The sequence below is a fragment of the Octopus sinensis genome, linkage group LG14, assembly GCF_006345805.1.
Source record: "Octopus sinensis linkage group LG14, ASM634580v1, whole genome shotgun sequence".
Lineage (NCBI taxonomy): Eukaryota > Metazoa > Mollusca > Cephalopoda > Octopoda > Octopodidae > Octopus > Octopus sinensis.
Window position 1 is genome coordinate 14,906,255 of NC_043010.1, and position 7,500 is coordinate 14,913,754.

Consider the following 7,500-nt stretch of genomic DNA (forward strand, 5'->3'; position numbering starts at 1 on the left):
AAGCATTTCAGATAGGTTATCTCTTCTTCAACCACACAAACTGGACAGGGCATGCTGCGAACTGAACAGAGAGATAGTCAGCTTATGACGTTCTCGTTATCGTACAATGAATGGTAGTGATAATCGAGCTCTCATATCATTTTGCACCACACCCTGTCCGCTTTCTGTCACTGAAGAGGAGATAACCACTTCGAAATGCTTGCACCATTTATCTACAGCGGAAAATGTTCCCAATAACAAGACACAGTGAATAGCTTCTTTACGGGATTGAATATACTTCAAGTATATTTGAACTGGCAATCGGGTCCCCTTCAGTCACGACACTGACCATGGGATTGCACCTAGAAAGTTACCCTCCTAGTCACAAGTCTGTGCAAGGTGGTTTTATGGAAGACCAGCAGTCGCCCATGCATACCGGCCTCCCATCTACACGCCACCAGTGTTATCCAAGGGAAAGGCAAAGGGGCCGATACAGCTTGGCACCAGTGACGTCGCAACTCATTTCTACAGCTGAGTTGACTGGAGCAACGTGAAATAAAGTGTCTTGCTCAAGAACACAACACGCAGCCCGGTCTGGGATTCGAGCTCACAGCCTCACGATCGTAAGCTCGACGCTCTAACCACTGAGCCAAGCGCCTTCAGTGGCAATAACCTTTTATTTATACACACCATTGCTGCCACACAGAAGCAAGTTTGAGCGTCTCTGTAAAACGGGGGTGGGGTGGGGTGGGGTGGGTTCAAGAGAAGAAGATAAATGGTAATGGTTGGAGTAGAAAGAAAAGAGCAACAATACCTAAAGCTGCAGTTATTCCAGGAGGTGGACATTTATAAACCAATGTATAATAGAAAAAGAGAAACTTCTTTCAGCTTAGTAGTATAGATTGTTATTAATTTTGAAACGACAGAAAAGAAAGGGAAAATGAAATATCTTCTCTTCTGCAGTAAATAATATTATATAAAAACGTATACGTGCAAATGATACAAATACACACATTCGACTATCACTGAGATACACGTATCCTCATATACACACACATACATAGGTACGTTCTTACGTACAGATATAAATGCACGCATGCATCCAATTATATGCGCACAAACACACACGCAAATATATAAGTATCGGTAAGTATATAATAATAATAACAACAATAATAATAATAATAATAATAATAATAATAATAATAATAATAATATAATAGTAAAATAATGATAATAATGATGATGATGATGATGATGATGATGATGATAATAATAATAATAATAGTAAATAATAGTAATAATAATGATGATAATAATGATGATGATGATGATAATGATAATAATAATAATAATAATAATAATAATAATAATAATTTCATTTCATTTGAGTATTAACCTTAGAGTTTACCCTATAAAACTCATTCATCATACATATATATCTCTCTCTCTTTCTTTCTCTCCGTCTCTCTCTCTGTCTCTCTCTCTCTATCTATCAATATGCAAAAGTATACCTATTCATATATGCACAATATACACCCATACACGTGCGTGTACATACATACACAGACAGACAGACATGCACGCACGCACGCACTCTCACATACATACGCTCACCCATACGCACGTGTACACACCGACAGTGGAATCATACTAACAAAATCGTACATATACGCACCAGTATCCGAATAACTCTTAAGTGGAAGAAAACTTTAGGGTCAGTGCAATACATCAGGAAGGCAGAATCATAGAAATTTTGTGGTGAGCATTCATTCCGTGACGTGCAAAGATCCTTAGTTTAAACACAAAACCCACTTACCCGGGTTTCTGCGTGTGTGGGTAGCACAGCATAGGACAAGAGGTGATCGGAGGAGTGGTCGGACGATGTTAGTTATCTGCTTTACTGGTTTCAAAAATTGCTAGGCTTTCTTTCAATACAACTGGAGATATATATTTCTCCGTTTATTTGTATGAGTTATTGCATTGTATTATTTATTACCGAAGAAGTCTTGCTATAATTCATCGCTTCTTCATTCAAAATTCATAACACTAAGAGAAAAATCGCTCTTTGGGAGATTTTCTCTTGGCTTATGTAATATATATTATGTCGTCATCTGAATATCGTTTGTATTTTATCTTTTATTCTTTTATGTTTTACTTGTTTCAATTTATCTTTTATGCTTGCTTGTTTCACTTAGAGTGCGGCCATGCTAGAGCAGCGCCTTGAAGTGTTTTAGTTGAACGGATCGCCCCAGTACTTATTTGTTTAAACTATCGTACTTATTCTGCTGGTTTCATTTGCCGATCTATTTAGATTTAGTTACGGGGACATAGACACACCAACACTGGTTGCCAAGTGGTAGTCACACCCACACACACGCACACACACACACACACACACAGACACACACACACATACACACACAGACAGACACACACAAACGCATACACACACGCGCGCGCGCACACACACACACACAAACGCATACACACACACAACATATGTACACACACACAAACACATGTATTCGACGGGCTTGTTTCAGTTTCCATCTACCAAATCCAGTCACAAGGCTCTGATCGGTCCGAGGCTGTAGCAGAAGACCAGGGTGCCGTGCAGTAGGACGGAGCCCAGAACCATGTGGTTGGGAAACAAGCCTTCTTACCACACAACCAAAATAATAAATCCTCCCCTGCAAACTTCTTACCACAGAGCCACTGCCATACCACCATTACACAAAGAGGATGATAATCCAGTGTGTTCTTTCCTAATTTGAGGCGATATGATGTGGTTTGAGGGAAATTTGGCTACTACTTCTAAACAACTCGATTAAAAACGCACAATGGCCGTCCTTTTATTGTTGGCTCAAAACAAAACTTGACTGTTGTTTTTTTTTAGTCTTAGATCAGCCCTGACTGAAGAGACATTAAATGGAAGACATCGATAATTTGCCGTTACCTTTTCCTATTAGGAGAGCCGGAGAACTGCATTGCACAGTCATAGATAACATTGGCCATGACAGAGTTCTTTGTGGAGAGGAGCAACTTCAAGCAAGACTCTTTGGGGATTCTTGGAAGGTGCTGTTCCTATTACTTCTCAGGTAATGTGGTTTTATGAAACACTTGGTCACGTTTCTTGACAAGAAACCTATTGCATATAGTCACCTTCTATAAGCTGTCAGAGATAAAAGTCAAAGCAGGTGTATTTGTTGGATCATAGATGAAGAAGAAAATGGAAAGCTCGAAATCCTCCTAGATGCTCAGTACGAAGCATGGTGCAGCTTGGAGCAAATTCGACACAGTAATTCGAAGATTTCCGAGTAACACCGACAGAAAAAATATGGAGCTAGTGAAGAACTACTCTAAAATGGATAAAATGGTGAGTGAATGTGCATAACTTTACTGCTAATCTTTATAAATTTAGGAACACGGAAGCGTGTTCAGAGCAGCGGGGCGAGTGCTCCCATCAGGATATACTGGAATTTGAATGCCGCCACCAAAGAGCATATCATGAAGACAAGATGAGAGACTATATCGTACGTGAAACCGATTTACAAACATCTAAGGCAGTGAGTTGGCAGAATTGTTAGCACAATCGTCTGTTCTTATGTTCTGAGTTCAAATTCTGCCGAAGTCGACTTTGCCTTTCATCCCTTTCGGGGTCGATAAGATAAGTATCAGTTGGATACTGAGATCGATATTATCGACTTACCCCCCTCCCCCCAAATTGCTGGCCTCGTTCCAAAATTTGAAAACAATATAGTCACAAACATACACTTCTAAACTTTATACTTATTTTTGTGTAACGTAAGTACACAGACAAATATTTATGATTTTTTTTCTGACATTGTGTGAATGAAAAATTGTATGTTCCTCAGTTTTTCCTCGGAAAAAAATAAGATTTAAAATATTATTCATGTCACAGAAGAACTTTTATACTCTAGGCACAAGGTCCGAAATTTTGGAAGAAGGGGTCAGTCGATTAGATCGACCACAGAATTTCACTGGTACTTAATTTATCGACCTCGAAAGGATGAAAGGCAAAGTCGACCTCGGCGGATTTTGAACTCAGAACGTAAAGATGGATGAAATACTTCTTTCTTTACTGCCCACAAGGGACTACACACAGAGGGGACAAACAAGGACAGACAAACGGATTAAGTCGATTATATCGACCACAGTGCGTAACTGGTACTTATTTGATCGACCCCGAAATGATGAAAGGCAAAGTTGACCTCGGCGGAATTTGAACTCAGAACGTAACGGCAGACGAAATACCTATTTCTTTACTACCCACAAGGGGCTGAACACAGAGAGGACAAACAAGGACAGACAGATGGATTAAGTCGATTATATCGACCCCAGTGCGTAACTGGTGCTTAATTTATCGAACCCGAAAGGATGAAAGGCAAAGTCGACCTCGGCGGAATTTGAACTCAGAACGTAACGGCAGACGAAATACGGCTACGCATTTCGCCCGGCGTGCTAACGTTTCTGCCAGCTCGCCGCCTTATGTCACAGAAGTAAAGTTCGAAAGAAATAATAGCCATTTTATATATTTTTCACCAGAATCAATTAGGGAATAGCACTTATTTCTCCAGAGTAAAAAGTGTGTTACGCAGTCTTATTATAAACTAGAAAGTATTATAGAATGAACTGGAATTAAATCTTAACATTTGAGTTTTATTTCATTTAGTTCCATATTAGAAATAAATATTCTTTAATTCAGCGACTGTTGTTAAAACTGCCGCAGCTGTATAAATTGCAAACATATGGTTAACATATAAGAGTTTGGCTTTCAGCTAAAACAATTCCGTGTTTTAAACTTTAGCTTCATTCTTGCCAACTACTTGAAACCACAGACCAGCAGAAGTTGTTTGAAGGAATAGTATTGCATATCGTCAAAACATCACATTTATTTTGTTAAGAATTTCCAAGAAAGATGGAAACACATATATGATTGAAATAACTTCGAAGCATTTATAAGAACCATAATAAATAGCGACTTTAACTCAAACCAAGTCACTTTCATGGAACCGCCATCCCCTGTTTATTTTCTCAAAGAATTCTGAGAAAGACGGAAACAAACAGATTATTGAAATAGCTGTGTAACATTCATAAGAAATATCGAAATAAATAAATATTAAAACAATTTAGATGGAAAGTTATTGGAATATGAAAGGGAAACGAAAACATTAAGTGAAATATATTTTAATTATTTATAAGAAAGCTCGAAATAAATAATGAAGTAATTTTATGAAAGGAAAAACGCAAAAATTATTGAAATAACTTTGGAACATCGAAAACGATAAAAAAGTGGAATGGGAGAAAAGCTTTGATTTCTCTCTTTAAATTGATAATTGCTCTAATCCAAAGATAAAATTATAATTGCTTTAAAATGCAAACAACGAAAGACGAAGTGGCGGGTAGAAGCGACAAAGAGATTATAGACGCAAACGAAGGAGATAGAAAGAAATAGAAGGCGGGTACACAGCGAATGAATTGTACTGCATAATGTTGGGTGGTGTGGGGCTTTCAGAAGAAGATGGTGTTTTCCTATTAAAATATATTAAAACTGGAATTTTAGAGATTTTACTATCATTTTTATATTGATCCAAATGGTTGTTTAAAGTTTTGAATACATTTATGGACATATTTGCATTAGAATATCATTATAATAACGATTCATTATAACTAAATTGAAAGAGATGCATCTGTTGAATATTATCTTTGTTTAGCTGTTGCTTCGCATCTCCCCACCCATGTCATGCTGACTGAGCGGGATTATGATAAAAAGTACTTCTAGAAATGACCATCCTATTTGCTTTTGTATATCTTGAACCGCGTTACCCAATGTGTTCTTCGTTTGATACGATGTAGAAAATTTTGCTGCTATTTCTTATTTCTTTACTGCCCACAGGGAGCTACACATAGAGGGGACAAACAAGGACAGACAAAGGGATTAAATCGATTACATCCACCCCATTGCGTAACTGGTACTTATTTAACCGACTCCGAAAGGATGAAAGGCAAAGTCAACCTCGGCAGAATTTGAACTCAGAACATGGCGGCAGACGAAATACCTATTTCTTTACTACCCACAAGGGGATAAATACAGAGAGTACAAACAAGCAGAGAGAAACGGATTAAGTCGATTATATCGACCCCAGTGCGTAACTGGTACTTATTTAATCGACCCCGAAAGGATTAAAGTCAAAGTCGACCTCGGCGGAATTTGAACTCAGAACGTAGCGGCAGACGAAATACGGCTACGCATTTCGCCCGGCGTGCTAACTTTTCTGCCTGCTCGCCGCCTTGAAAAAGTTAAAATATTAACATTGGCTACAAAGTCCAGGGTTGTAGTTAGTCGATTATATTGTATCCACAGTACTTGACTAGTACTTATTTCATTTATCTCGGAAGAATGAAAGGCAAACTCAACCTCAAGGGAATTTAAACTGAGAACACAAAGAGCTGGAAAGAATGCCACTAAAGACTTATGTCCGGTGCACAAAAGAGCCATTTAGATCGACGCCTTATAAAACGTAAATATAGGCTTCTAACTTTAGCACAAGGCCAGAAATTTTGGGGGAGGGGTAAGTCGATTACATCGGTCTCAGTAATCGACTGGTATTTATTTTATCTACCCCGAAAGGATGAAAGACAAAGTCGAACTCGGTGGAAGTTGAACTCAGAACGTAAAGTCGGGCGAAATGTCACAATGCATTCTGGCTGGCGTGCTAACGATTCTGCCAGCTCGCCGTCTTCAAAGATAACTCTGTATACATCTCAGAAACACAGAAGTGCATATGATAATGCAAAGAATTGTTGGTAACATGATAACACTAATCAAATAATTGAAACCGATTTCAACTCATAACTTAAAGAGCCGGAAGATATGACGCTAAAGATTTTTATCCGGCCCACAAACGAGTCAGCCAGCTCGACACCATATGAAACCTAAATATTAGTTTCAAATTTTGGCACAATGCCAGTAATTTCGAGGAAAGGGATAAGTCGATTACATCGACTTTCAGTGCTCAAATGGTGCTTATTTTATCGACCCCGAAAGGATGAAAAGCAAAGTCGGTCTCAGCAGCATTTGATCTCCGAGTATAAAGTCTAAAGAAATGCTTCTAAGCATTTTGTCCGAAAGTGGTAAAGATTCTTCCAGCTCGCCGCTTTATAAAAGCTAAATATTGCTTTCAAATTTTGGCACAATGCCAGCAGTTTCCAACGAGGGCCAAAGTCGATTAAACCGACCCCAGTTTTCAACTGGTGCTTATTTTAGCGAACCCGAAAAGATGACAGACAAAGCCCGACATCAACATTTTTTGAATTCAGAAAGTAAAGGACAAAGGGCCGCTAAATATTTTGTCTGACATGGAAACGATTCTGCCCTATCACTGCCTTATAAAATCTTAATATTAATGGGTAACATCATTTACAAGAATGTGAGGTGTTAAATTACTAAATAAATAAATAATTAAATAAGAAAATGTGTCTGTGAGCGGAATTTAA